Below are 14,770 nucleotides of genomic sequence, written 5' to 3' on the forward strand. Positions count from 1 at the left end.
AGAGGAAGAGAGAGGGAGAGTGAGATAGAAACATCAATGATGAGAGAGAATCATTGATTGGCTGCCTCTTGTATGCCTCACACTGGAGATTGAGTCTCCAATCCGGTTATGTGCCCTGACCAGGAATCAAACCATGACTTCATGGTTCATAGGTGGACACTCAACCACTGAGCCATGCTGGCTGGTTGTATTACATTCCAGGGCTATGTGCTACTACCAGGAGCGCTATGAGAGTTTTTATACCTAATAATACTTCCAAATTACTATCATGAATCCCAATATCCCTTGAACCCACAGCCAAGCAGATTCCTTGCCCTCCACGAAGGCTGCGATAAGCCCAGGGCAGGAGCTGCAACCAGACACCTGCAGCCCCACAGGTCGCCCCAGCACGGCCAGCCTGGAGCCTGTTCCCAAGCCAGGATGCGCAAAGCAAGAGGTCAAAATGAAAAGATGCATCACTATTCTCCCAAGATGAAATGTCTCACCTCTTTCTTAGAAAAACAGATGTTACACAGGTTTCTATCCCTTGCACTTGTCCAAAAAAAACCAAGCTTACTGGTGCTTCACCCCCAGCAAGGTGGGCAGTGGTAGGTTAATGACCCCGTGGGTGATGCACAGAAAATTGTTATCTCTGAGATATACTGAGTTCTAGACAAGCAGGGAAGTTAGAATGGCACCAGGCACTGTGCTAGAATCTGAACTGTTTTCTTTGGTTCTGTTTCACAACTGGGGTAAAAAACACTCTTTAATCACACTCTTTCGCCATTTTATTTCAAACCAAACAATCGTGGAGACATTCAGTGTTATCTCCATTATTAGTGGGATTAGCAAATACTGGAACCATGCCTCTGTGAGCCATCAGCTTTAGCCCCATTGTTTGTTGTGTCTCTTTTTATCCCCATGGCAGGGATGGGAGGTAGATACCACTCTCACGGTTCTGCAGGTCAGGGCCCCAAGGCTCAGTGTTTGAGTGAAACCCACGTTGCAAAACTTACACTTCAGACTGGGCTCCTCTCCACCTCTAAGTAGCTTCCTCATGTCGGTGACTTCATCAGAGACTGCCCATCACTTACTTCCCTGTGTTTTTTCTAAAATCCAGTCCATGTACTCAGCAACTTTGGTGTAGACACCTGGTTGTTCTCTGCGGCCACAGCCTTCACCCCAACTGGTGATGCCAACCAAATGCCACATTCCATGGTGTTTACAAACTAAAGGGCCACCTGAATCTCCCTGTGTCACAGTGGGCAGAAAAAGAAAATGAGAGAAGGTTATGAGAGACGTGCCTTTAATATTCTGTAGTCACACCACACACACCACACACGTTCAATTTCTTATAAATCTACAGGCATGTAATATGGCTCATTAGCTCTTGAACATGGCAAAAATTATGTAATTCAATAATGTATTGTCCGACAAAGAAATGTTGACATTTTCATTTCACTGTCAAATATGCCTAATATTCAGACAATCAATGATTCTCTCTCATCATTGATGTTTCTATTCTTCTCTACCTCTCCCTTCCTCTTTCTGAAAGTGCCGGAAGCCAGTCCATCCTTGCTGCTTGACACAGTTGCTGCAGGGAAGAAACATCTACACAGCATATGTTTCAAGGGACCTGGCATATATGGCATACTGTTCTTAATATGTTTGCTCACCTTCTTGGCGCTATGTGTTTTAACCAAGGTCACGTCTCTGAGAAAGTTTGTTTCCCCAGGTAGGGATTTTTCCCTGAAGTTAGGGAGGGAATAAAACCCCTTAACTAATTGCCAGGCGGGTAGTTAATCACTTTAACTATGAACAATCACCCTTAAACTACATAATCTTTACTCCCTGGAATGGAGATAAGAAACACCCTAACCTTTGGAATAGAAATTGACAGGATTAAAATCAACTGGTATAAATACGAATGTAACAAGACAATAAAACACAGAACCTGGCTGGAGATCCTGGATAGAACCTGTCTAGAGAACCCAACTATGCTGATCAACTGAACGCTGCCTCTGTGTCATTCTTTCTTTGCTGACTCCATCCATACCTTTGGGAACCCCTGGACCTGCTGGGGCTGGACCCCAACATGAAAGCAATAAAAACATTTTAAAAAATAAGCTTAATATTCTTACATTTTAGTATATTTATTGTAAGTACAGTTGTCCTCCTTTAAATATAGCATGTCCCTGCACAGATTGTGACATATGTTATATAAATTATATATATACTAGTAGCCCAGTGCATGAAGTTCGTGCACATTAAAAGGGAATTAATTGCCCTAACCTGTTTGGCTCAGTGGATAGAGCATTGGCCTGCAGACTCAAGGGTCCCAGGTTTAATTCCGGTCAAGGGCATGTACCTTGGTTGTGGGCACATCCCCAGTGGGGAGTGTGCAGGCGGCAGCTGATCGATGTTTCTCTCTCATGGACATTTCTAACTCTCAATCCCTCTCCCTTCCTCTCTGTAAAAAAATCAATAAAATATATTTTTTTAAAAAGGGAATTAATTATCAGAGATATTTTAATATTGCTATTTGTCCTTTCTCTATAATAGAAGTGTGAGAGATGAAAGGAAATTAGTAAAATGTATGTGAAAATAATATATAAATTTATTAATAAATAAACAGTAACAAAAGGATGTAACAACAACAGAGGCATGATATAAAAACGACAAAAACATGATATGAAAACAACAAAAACATGGTATAAAAACAACAGTGATGCAAACAATGACTGATAAAGTGATTAAATTTATTCTAATATCTTCCTGGACACCACATTAAGAGTGAAAACACTTGCCGAGTGCTTGACTAATTTCCCTTGTGATGAAGTACTTAGAACTTGAACTGTAACATCACATGCTCTTCAAACTCGAGAGAAAGCAACATATAACTGACCATGTGTGAAAACAGGTTCAGGTAGTAATATGCCTACTTTGTCTAGAGTTTGTCCTTGTGATTTATTAATAGTCATCACAAATGCTGGCATCACGGGAAACTGTCATCGAATCAATTTAAATGGGAGGCCAGTGTCAGATGGGGACAAATTAATTCTTGGAATCAGAACAGCCTCTCCCTCTGCAGATCCTGTTAATACTTCAGCTTTGATAATGTTAGGTCGTAATCTTTTGATAATAAATCTGGTACCATTACAAAGACCCATTTACTATTGAGATTTCTCAATAGCATGATGATTGCACCCACTTTCAATTTTAATTTGTGACACGGCATTCCCGAAGGAGTAATACTATTAAGAAATTTGATGGAAAAATTTTCCTTTTCAGCATCATCTGTGGAACCAATGGAATCATCGCTCAAATATGTGTGATAATCTCCATCGAGTATATCCAAAATTTCTTCATTTAATTTTTGAACATGCTCATTTTTTGGACAAAGAATTTCACGTTTAGATATATTTTTAATATTATCTATAGCAGTGGTTCTCAACCTTGGCTGTACATTAGAATCACCTGGGAATCTTTTAAAAATCCTGATTCCTGGGCCTCATCCTCCGGAAATTGTTTCTTTGTTATGGGGTGGGGTCACAACATAAGTAACAAAGAAACAGAATTAAAACTTTATTGTGGGGCCCTGACCCGTTTGGCTCAGTGGATAGAGTGTCGGCCTGTGGACTGCAGGGTCCCAGGTTCGATTCCAGTCAAGGGCATGTACCTTGGTTGTGGGCATATTCCCAGTAGGAGGTGTGCAGGAAGCAGCTGATCGATGTTTCTCTCTCATCGATGTTTACAACTCTCTATCCCTCTCCCTTCCTCTCTGTAAAAAATCAATAGAATATATTAGAAAAACAAATAAAACTTTATTGTGGGGAGCCACTACAGTGTTTTGGACAGGTTCAAGCCTTGGACTTATGAGAGGGCAGAGTTGTCTCATTGCCATGTGCAAGTCCTAGTTTGGAGGGCAGGGCCCTCCCAGCACAATTATAACCAACAGCTGTAGTTATAAGTTTGAACCTATGGTCCGAACACGTGGCCCCACGTACCTGAGTGATGTAGGCTTGATAGAATTCAGGTGCCTGTAGTTGAGTAAGATTGAAATCCAGGAGAATGTTGTAAACATCTTGGTCATGCCCTTACCTTGCCTCATAGCATCTGCTATAAAATAAGGCATGGCTGTGGGTGTGGGCACCGTCTCTCAGAAGCAGCCTCCCATCGAGACCCGGCTTTCATTCTCCTGTCTGTCTTTTCTAAGCCTTTCAGCTGCCCCCACTCAGGTTCAGCCCTTGCTGGCGCAGCACACTTTAGAAAGAGAGGCCTCCATGTTCCCAGGGTGGGTTCCTGCCTCAAACCCCGCTCTTACAGGAAACAGCTCCAGGAAACAGCTTGGGGGAGGGCGAAGCTGCTGCCAAGACAACCCCTGCAGGACTGACTTCCTTCTGCTTGGTCGTGGCGGTTGTGGTCATGATGAAAACCACCCATGGTTTTTATATAAATGTATATATATATATAAAATTTTAGGTTTTGTATGAAATTATAAGATCATTTAACTCTGATTTTTTAAAAATGTAATGACATTCTATTAGAAAATATATTTTGAAATGGATTTTCTCAAGTTTGCATGATTATTATGACAGAAGGCTTTACCTTACAAACATCTTTTCCCCCTTCTTTATGGCCAGCACAGATCATCTGTTTGGTTACTTCATAATCTCTATATCTTTTCTGGCATTCTCCATTTGTTACCAGAGTAATATTTGCCTTTTGTAGGATATTTTGAATCTCACCTATGAAGTAACTAATATATAACTTCATAAGGAGGAAATACAATAAATGTGAAAATAGACTACACTGAGCATGTGGTCATCTTGTGGCAGCCATCTTTGTGGCAGCCATCTTTGTGGTGGCCATCTTGTGGCAGCCATCTTGTGATGAAATCACGTGTGAGGACTCGAGGACCCCCTACGCTTTTATTAGTATAGATATTCTCAACAAAAAGCTTGCTTTCCATTCTATTTACTTAAGACTGTGCTATTGACAGTTGTGACCATGATTCCTTGTGCACATGAAATATACACCTGTTAACAAATCCTTTATTGAAACAATCAATTCACCCGGTGATTCACAAGCATTTTCCTTATAAACCTTTGATAGAAAACAACTAGCTCCTACTACTTTAAGTGAATACAGCACTTGTTTAAAATGAAGATTTCCAGGCCACTGCAGCTTTCATTCAGTAGGTCTGGGATTCAGCCTAAGAAATTCCTTTTGTAAGATCCACTCTAGGTGATTCCTTGAACCCCATTTGAGAAGCATACCCCTGTGAGATGCTGCACCACTTTGCACACAACTGCTTCCATTTTGAAAAATGACTGGCTTCCCCAATAAGGAAATATTACCTTTTACCTTTTATCTGTGCCGTTAGTTATACTTGCAGGGAGAAAACTGAATGACAAACACCTGGGGTGGAAGGTGCACATCACCTGGCAGTGACGGGCGCTCGGGGTGTACATGGCGGTCACATCCCCTCCTCTGAAGAAGACAGTCTCATATTGTTGAGGTAGGCATCCTGTGATATTATCATTGAAAAAACACGTTAATTTGGAACAAATGCAAATAATGCTTTTAATAGAAATGTATCTGTGTTCTGATCCTTCTTTTTTATTTTTTAAAATATATTTTATTGAGTTTTTACAGAGGGGAAGAGAGACGGATAGAGAGTTAGAAACATTGATGAGAGAGAAAGATTGATCAGCTGCTTCCTGCACACCTCCTACTGGGGATGTGCCCACAACCAAGGTACATGCCCTTGACTGGAATTGAACCTGGGACCTTTCAGTCCGCAGGCTGATGCTCTATCCACTGAGCCAAACTGGTTAGGGCATGATCTTTTAAGTATAGGGGCAGAATAAAACATATTAAGGCCACTATTTGAACAAATTATGATTAAAAGGCATTTTATGGGTACTTCTGTATGAAAAAACACTGGGGTGCATTTTTATTAAATCATATAATAATTTGCACATAAATTATTGCCAAGAAAACTCACTCCTAGCTTGGCTTCTCCCTGTTGCCTAACATGCTATGAAAATACCATGTCTTAAAAATAATGATGTATGGTCTCTTTTCAAAACACTTTCTTTTTTTTTTTTAAACATATATTTCTTTAATGGTTTCAGAGAGGAAGGGAGAGAGAGATAGAAACATCAACGATGAGAGAGAATCATTGATTGGCTGCCTCCTGCACACCCCCCACTGGGGATTGAGCCCGCAACCCAGGCACGTGCCCTTGGCCGGAATTGAACCTGGGACCCTTCAGTCCGCAGGCCAACGCTCTATCCACTGAGCCAAGCCGGCTAGGGCTAAAAACATTTTCTTAACAAACATCCTCCTAGATTCTCACAAAAGTTCTGTAAGGGAAGCTGGAGACAGGCTTGATCAGATGCATCTGACTTTTTCTTTTTTTAAGAAAGCTGTTAAGTAACTGGGTTTCAGGGTAGCACCGACTTATCCATGATCCACAGGGCTAATGAGTGTCTGGCCTTTCGAACTTCCCATCTTGTTCCCTTTTATTGTCCAATATTAAATGTTCTTCCTCATCTCAGTTTAATCGAGCAAATTAACCGTTATTCTACAGTTATTACTTTAGGCATGAGGGCAAGGCAGTGTTGGCTATGTTTCTACAAGCTCTGTTTTTAGATAATTTAAGCAAATGCATGTATATGCCAAGCTGAGAATATATTTGGAAGTGTTTGCTGTTTGGAATTGTTCATAGTTCTAAAGTACCCTGCATCCCACATATTATTGTTGTTATCTTTACTCTTATACTCTTGGGTTTTCCTGGAAAGGCCCACTTCAAAGTCTGCTTAATACGCTTTTCCAACCCCAGTAGTGCGTTCCCTCTGGCTGGTCAACTGCCCGTTACCCACAGGATATTCCCGTAACAACCTTGTCCATGGCTTAGGCCGGCAGTCACGCTTCAGCTTTAACCATGTCTATTTTTGTATTGTCTTTCAGGGAATGGACAGCTTAGACACATGCATTTCACTGACACTCAAGTTTAAATTTCCTCTGCACTGTCCAACCCTCTGAGGATTCTAGCCCTGGGCTCTATTATGACACCCAACCTAACAAAATTGCTTCTCTCCCTCTCAGAGGTGTGGCTAAGATGACTTGCCTTTGGGTAAGGTTTATATTTAGAAAGAGCAGAGAGCTCTTTAGGCGGGAGCTTCTGGGAATACAAGTGCCAAGTATGCAGGAGTGGCCTGCTTCTTAGGCGACTGGTGTTTTTGGCTGATTCATAATTCCTAAGCTACCACCTTCCCCATCTCAATGCTCAGAAAGGGTGCACACAATGACTGGTGTTACCTGAGAGCCCCCATTCTGGGCCTGAGCCTTTGCCAACTGCCAGGCGACTCGGCCGTGGGTAAGGGCAGCTAAAAATACACTAACTTTGGAAAGAAGCAGAAAGAAAGTTCTAGTGAGTGTTCTTGTTTTTCCTCATAGGTTGGTGATGATGATGACAACTTGATGAGAGGCTTTTTGTATTGTATTTTAGAGCATCTGTAAAACAATGTTACACAAGTTATCTCATAACATAAAGTTATCTCATAACATAAAGTTACACAAGTTATCTCATAACATAAAGTCTGGGCCCTGTGTCCGTAGACTTTGGGCTATGTGGTTTTGTTTTTTTTTAAAAATTACATAATGAATAAGGACAAGAAAAGCACTCTGATTTTTATAAATTGGGTGAAGGATATGAAAAGGTAATTTGCAAAAGTAAAACAAGCGACTGATTAAGTACATGAAAAATTGTTAAGAATCATAAATACAGGCAAGTTAAACCAACTAGATGCCATTTTACTCACCAGAGTAGCAAACATTTTAAATGATCTAAGTACCCTGTGTTGAGGTACTGCCTTTAGTTGCAAATGATAAAAAAACAAACAAAAAGCCTAGTTCAAAGTTCAACATAACTGATACAAATGAAATGTACGGGCTCAGACCCCAGAGTCCATGGGGAATCTGGATTCAGGCAGACCTGGGCGTGAGGCTCAGCTGACCCTATCATAACACCATTTGTTGGCAGATGATTGCTCTGTTTCAGTGTCGCCTTTGCTCCACATAATGTCAAGACCGTGTCAGAGCCAAGGCCTCTCTGTGCTCCCATAGCTCAAGTCCAGTTTGAAGGGAAAAAAATCAGTATTATCTCTAGAAGTGCAAACAGTAGTGTTGTTGCCAGGCGGTGGCTCTGAGCAGGTCCCCTCAGGCAGCCGGCTGTGTGCACTTACTGGGTCAGGCCTGCCTGGGTCACAGCCACAACCGCATGGACCCTAACTGGGAGGCCGCAGTTTCCCGGAGATGAGTTAGGCGACTGCTCCAGAGAGGTGAGGAGGTGCCAGGAGAGGAACAACTGATGAATATTCCAGCCAGCCTAAGTGGAGAAATGATCCCTCCCATGTGCTAGGGAGAAAGTCAGAGTAAGAATAGCCTTTCTGGAAGTGAATTTCACAATGTAGAGCATGAAACCTTCCAAAATACCCACACCTTCCTACCTTATTTCTAAAAGGTTATTCTACCAAAATAACTGAATATGTGTGCAGAAATCTGCATACAAAAATAACATGAATGGGAGGATGCTAAGCTTCAAATAATATGACATACAAATTCACACGAGAAGATAGCTATAAATAGGAAACGTGGGTAATAAAAATATCTATGATTAATAACATCTTTGTTAAATGTGTAAGTAGGCATGTGTAGAAAAATAAATGAAAGATTAAACAAAAGACCTTTAAAAGTAGCCATTTCTGAATGATGAGATTATAGACAATATGTAGTTTCTCATTTTCTGCTTACTTGCACCTTCATTTTCCTAGCATGAGTATATTTAATTTTTTTTCCATAAAGAGAAAATTGTGATGGCCATGGTCCAGGGCATCTCTGGCTTCTAATCCTCAGCATCAGTGGATTTGTGTGTGGTGATGATTATGGCTCAGAAGAACAATGAAGAGTGAGGGGACAGATGGAGGGGAGTTGTGGTTTAGAAAATAAAAGCTTCTTCCTGAAGAAATTATCTCTTTTTAGAAACACAACCTTTACCCAGGAGGGTTTATTTCAGCCATACTTCTGAGAAATAAGTAAACAGCACTGTGGTGCCCTCATCCTAAGTCAACATAGACTCCAAATCCACCCCTAAGGGCGACACAGACAAAACACTGCTCTAGCAGGATTCATGGGAAACAGTGTCCATACTCATCCTAATTCCCTGAAAATTTCATGGACTAGAGAGAGAGAAATAAGGTCAAAACCACTGGTTTGTTGAAACTAGAGCTACTCAAATGGATGGCTTACTGAATTGAATTTAAAACAGGAACTTTCAATTTTGAAATGGTTTGCAGGTTGCCTATAGGAATCAAAGTTTGTACTGTGTACCTATTAGGATACTCAGCTTGGACGCAGGCACTTTAAAATGCCGGGCACTCTGGAACATTCAGACAGAGTTGATTTTTAACTAATGTTGATAGAAGGCTGATTGTTTTTGAGCTGCTTTGCAGGGAGTCCTTTCCAAACAGAAGTTTCTGCCAACACATACCCAGAGGCACTCCCACTCCTGGGCTCCTTGCCCTGAGGTACCTGGGAAATACTGAGCATGCAAAGGACATGTCCTGACTTATTAGGGCCTGGCTCCTTCCCCAAAGCTCTCTGTTCAGTAGCTTTTTCCAGTGGTGCCCGGTCCTTCCTAACTTCCCTCCTGTTATGCCCAGATTTCAAGATCCCCAACAGACCACGCGAGGGAGCCAGCCGTGTCCAATGAAAAAGCAGAGTCCTTTATTTCAAACTCGAGTCTGGCTCCCTTACCCTCCTTACTGACACAGCAGCAGGTGGCAGAGAGAGACCTAGCCCGATGGGACGAGGAGTTTTATAGGGGGGTGGAGTAAGGGCAGGAGAGGGGACTGTGGGCCCTGCCGATTGGCCAGGCACAAGTCTGTGTCTCGTTACACAGGATGTGGTCATATTGATGGCATGCACTTCCCTTGATTATCATTGGTTAGTTCAGAGAAATCCTGGGTGTGGCTAGCAGAGGCTTGGGCTTCCAGGAAGAAGCCTTGCCGAGCACATGGCTCTGCCCAAAAATGGAGGACCCAGGGTAAGATGGAGGGCCTAGTCCTCGCCCTTTCACTCCCACACCCTTAACTGGACGTCTTGTAGATAATCCACTCACCACAGGAGACTGTAGCAAACAAGAAAATGAAATAAGCTGCTTGCGTGAAGGGAACCATCCTAAAAGAGAAAGCAGCACATGTGTGACTCTGCTGGGTGAGGGCTATTGAACATTAGCCTTAATCTAAGTGACGTAGAGTTTCTTCTCCATGTGTGGATGGTGAATCAAAGCACACAATTACCATATAGAGAACATGGGTTTACTACACATTTTGTGCCCCAGACTTGACATAAGATGCAAATTGAGACATCCAGAGGAATACTTGTGTTCATTGCTCATTTGTCACCGGTGTTGTTCATAATTATGGAGAGGAAGCTGGTAGAAGGGAACTCAACAGTTGTGAACCCCCTTGAGTTGAGCACAAAGAAAATTATTGTACGTAATGGCAATAATATCGTTCCAGATTCCCCAAGTAAAGCTCTCAAAATATTGAAGCGCATTTGTTAATTTTTAAATCAGTCAATATTCTTTGAGTTTAAAATAGCTAACACGTATTTTCACATATAAGAACACCAGTTTCTTCAACACTTTTTAAATAGGCAAGTAATTAAAACAAACTAGTGGCTTCTTCATAACATAAAAACTAGACTTAATTTTTTAAAAAACCTGCTTCATTCGGAAGCAATGGGAATAATAGAAAGTCTCTACCTGAAGGCACAGCTGCTTCCGAGCTTCTGGGCCGAGGGTCTCCTGCCTCTGACGAAGGGCCACCAGTCTGCAGCCTCCCTGCTGGGCTCTGCAGGCCGTGTTCACTTGCCTTCGCTATTGACTTTAGCTTTCTGCCAACGGTTGCTGAGTTTTGTCCTGTCAACATGGTCCATGAACATGCCATTCCTGTGTTCAGCTACTGAATATATTAACCGTTTCATGTTGGGGCCATACAAATCATACTCAGGTTTCCTTTTTGAAAAATGTTCATCACATTCCCCATTCTTTGGAGTCAAATGAAGCTTAAATCTCATCTAATGGGACTTTCTCCATTGTAATTGCCTAGCTGCACAACTGAGTAACAGGTGGGTGTGGATAGCTGAACCTGAAAGGATCTTCTAGCAAATGGTACCTCTGCCACGAGCAAAGAATCTAATATCACTGAAATTTAAGTATGAAAGGGAGTTGGTTGATGTCTAGGTCCTGCTCCCTCCTAATTCAGAAATAAGATGTAACACGGCTGACAAGGCTACAATTCCCAGAACAAATCTGGCCCAGTACTTCTTTTTGTAAATAGAGTCTTATTGGCACACAGCCATGTACATGTAATCATATATTATGGAGGCTTGCTTTCACTCTACAACTACAGTGAAGCAGTGGTGACAGAGACAGTAAGGCCCACACAGCTGAAAAGATTTACTTAGGTGGCTCAGTTGGCTGGAGCATCTGCCTGTACACCAAAAGGTTGCAGGTTCAAATCCCAGTCAGGACACATACCTGGGTTGTGGTTTCAATTTCTGGTCAGGGCACATACAGGTGGCAAATGATCGATGTTTCTCTCCCAATTATCTGTTTGTCTCTCTCATTCTCCCTCTCCCTCAGTCTCTAAAATCAATAAACATCCTTGGGTGAGAATTTTAAAAAAAAGGAGGTTGGAAACCTAGTTTAGCACTCGTGGCATAGAGTTTGGACTTCTCTGTCAGGATACCTTGACTGCAAAAAACATACTGGTTTCAGAGGAGCCCATTTCTGCTCAGGAAGTTCTATCTTATTTTAATTTTTAAGAAAAAGTCTCCCTATACACTGAAATATACCTCCTTGCAACTTCTATCCTTCCATCCTAGATTTATCTACTCCATCCACACAAAATAATTTATTCTCCTTTTTGTACTTTTTAAAATATTTAAAGACATAACCACTTTCCCACTAAATCTCCTTTGTTTTCTAACTATTCTTCAAAATTGCATTACATCAGTTTGGTTAGAAAATTAGATTTTCAGGGAGTTGATGCTTAAGTAAATAATTAATGCATATTGCTGCACTGCAGGGCTCTGTTTATTAAAAATTGAGGATAACTAGGCCAATAAAATAATGTTTGGTTGTAATGCAGTAGCATATTTCAAATATGCAAGCTGTGATGCCTTTTAGATTGAGGGTATCAATCAAGACACCAGGAATTTCTTTTTATTGTACTTTACATTTACTGAGTCCTACCTTTCCTGATCTCAGTCAACTTATGTTTCATGAGCATAAAGGCTGTACTAAAAATCACATTTCTATATAAAAAACTGATGCTAATATTTTCTTTTTTTCAAAAGAAAAGTTGTCATGGTGTTTAGACATGATTGTCTTATGTGAAGTATGGTGTTGGAGGAAGGCCCTACAGATAACCTGGACCGCCAGAAAGACAGACAAGTGGGTCCAAGGGCATGTTAAGCCTGAAACATCACTGGAGGTTAAAAAAAAAAAAAAAAAAAAAGACAAAACTGAGGCTGTCTTACTTCAGGCACATCATGAGGTGCTAGAAATACATTTTGATCTTCTAGATATAGTCCAAGAATCTCTTTATTTGTGAGACAGGTCAGTAGTTGGTCCAGTAACTGATGTTACACAGTTGCCTATGACAATGAACAGACCATTGATTCAGTAGTCCATCACCTGCAGAGATTTCTAGATAATAAATCCCTGGGTACCCAGTGGATGCTTGGGGCTTTTCCTGATTCCCAGGAAGTCCTAAGAGATTTCACTTCCTACTTTCTATTAAGCAAAATATGTTGGTCTTTCCCCTTATTTTTCAGAGTCAGGAAAACTCAAGATCAGTCTATGATAACTGCGCAGGGATCATTTTGTTAGGGAGTCTGAGTGACACTGAGGACATTAACTCAAAGGTGCCATTTCTTTTATTACTTATTACTTTATTACTTATTATAAAGCAGTCACCCACTAATTTATCTTTTAAAGTAACTTATATTTCAAACTGACATTAATTCTTAGAATGTAGCACCCATCTCTAAAATGTAGTTTATTATCAGTATCTACCTCATTCAAGCAGGAGCATGATAGGTAATAGGGACACAAGCAGATATTTGATCATCTTCTTATTAAAAAAAAAAAAGCAGCATCTTCATGTTGATACTGCAGACCATGACATACTTTCTTCATTCCAACTCAGTTTAACTGACACAGTTTAAGTGAGTTTCCAATTGAAATATGGAAAATAAATTATTCTGGGGCCAAGTGAAGATTTTAAGCCAAAAGGTAACCCAAAGCAATTCTTTGCTTTAAAATTAATTTCATGTCTAGTGTAGGGTCACTACATTTTTTAAAGGCAATGTTTAAATGTAAGTGCATGAAATTGAGAAATAATACCAATTTCTAAGAATAAAACTTCAATTATCCAAAATCATCTGGGGATGAATTTTCTAATTATATCTACTTTCTAGGTAACGAAGTTTATCATATCTTGGGAATCATTTTCAACTGCATCATATACTTTCTTGACTTTTTCTCAGAAACATACAGATTGACTTGTCTGCACTGGGGGTCTTTGGGATGGTAAAGTGCGTAGAACTGTTGACCTTGCCCTGAATGCCCGAGCCCATAATAATTGCCCTGTGACTTTGGTTGGGTCACCTATTCCTTTGATATCCATTAAAGAATATATATTCCATTCTCTTACCTGCTTCTACCTGCTATTGCCTTTAGGAAACCAAAGAAGCAATCTCTGTCCATGCACCAGGTCACAAGTTCACTTCCCAGTCAGGGCACACACCTAGGTGTGAGTTTGATCCCCAGTCAGGAGGTGAATGGGATGCAATGGATCAAGGTGCCTCTCTCACATCACATCAATGTTTTTATCTCTCTCCCCATTTCTCCCACTCTAAAATCAATGCAGAAACAATCTCATTAAAATTATTTATTAAAAGAAATTTTTTTTAAGTCACTGAGTGAGGGAGTAGAAATATTGTCAATGGAATTCAAATTCAGGGAATTTGTGTCAGTTGTTGGCTTGACAGGTATGTTCTGGAGGATTGAATTTCCCAGTAGTGTAATCCTAAACTAAGTGGCTTCTCTTCTCCTTAATGATGAGAGAATCCTAGAAGATCTGTGTTCTAATGATACACCCAGTTATAGACCCAAGTTTCATAATGCAATAGCATATTGTAGTAGAGATTTAGAGTTTAGACCTCTATATTTCCAGCTCTGACACTCCCTAGTGGTATGACTTTGGATAGAAACTTACCTCTGATTGATCCTATCCCCTTGGAATGAAAAGGAGTATAACCTGATAAGGTCTAAGGTGCTTCCAGCTCCAAAAGCCATTATAAGGGACTGGAGATCACCAAAAGGAATCTCTCCCGGTAATATATGATGTGAGAAAGTAATTGTGAAGTTATGTAGCATGAAACGAAGGTCTTAAGTACACAGTTAAAAGGGAAAGAGGATCAGAACCTATGAGTCACCTTATAAATGATCCGCTCTCCTTGATAAAATCTGAAAAGTATCATCATAATAATTATTCTCATAACTGATGCCACTGACATAATTTTTAAAACCTAAGCTCCAGCCTAAGTATTTTATTAACCTTTTCAAACTAAATGTATTTGTATATATGTACTAGTGGCCCATTGTACAAAGATTCGCACAATAGGCCTTCCTTCCCCTGGCTGCAAG

General features: G+C 40.7%; 2 long non-coding RNA genes across 2 annotated transcripts in view; both read right to left on the reverse strand.

The window, feature by feature from the left end:
• The window catches only part of LOC132228728 (uncharacterized), a 58,036-nt gene extending 43,329 nt beyond the window's left edge, over positions 1–14,707 (reverse strand). Inside the window, exon 1 of the long non-coding RNA XR_009451421.1 lies at positions 14,560–14,707. This is a non-coding gene — a long non-coding RNA (uncharacterized LOC132228728). The remainder of the gene's footprint in view (positions 1–14,559) is intronic.
• Positions 5,351–10,933, reverse strand: LOC132226472 (uncharacterized). Its single transcript, XR_009451063.1, has 3 exons — positions 10,817–10,933; positions 10,169–10,227; positions 5,351–5,509 (listed from the first exon to the last, which is right to left on the reverse strand). It is a non-coding gene; the product is annotated as an uncharacterized LOC132226472 (long non-coding RNA).
• Positions 14,708–14,770: the final 63 nt, after the last annotated feature.

The sequence above is a fragment of the Myotis daubentonii genome, chromosome 2, assembly GCF_963259705.1.
Source record: "Myotis daubentonii chromosome 2, mMyoDau2.1, whole genome shotgun sequence".
NCBI lineage: Eukaryota > Metazoa > Chordata > Mammalia > Chiroptera > Vespertilionidae > Myotis > Myotis daubentonii.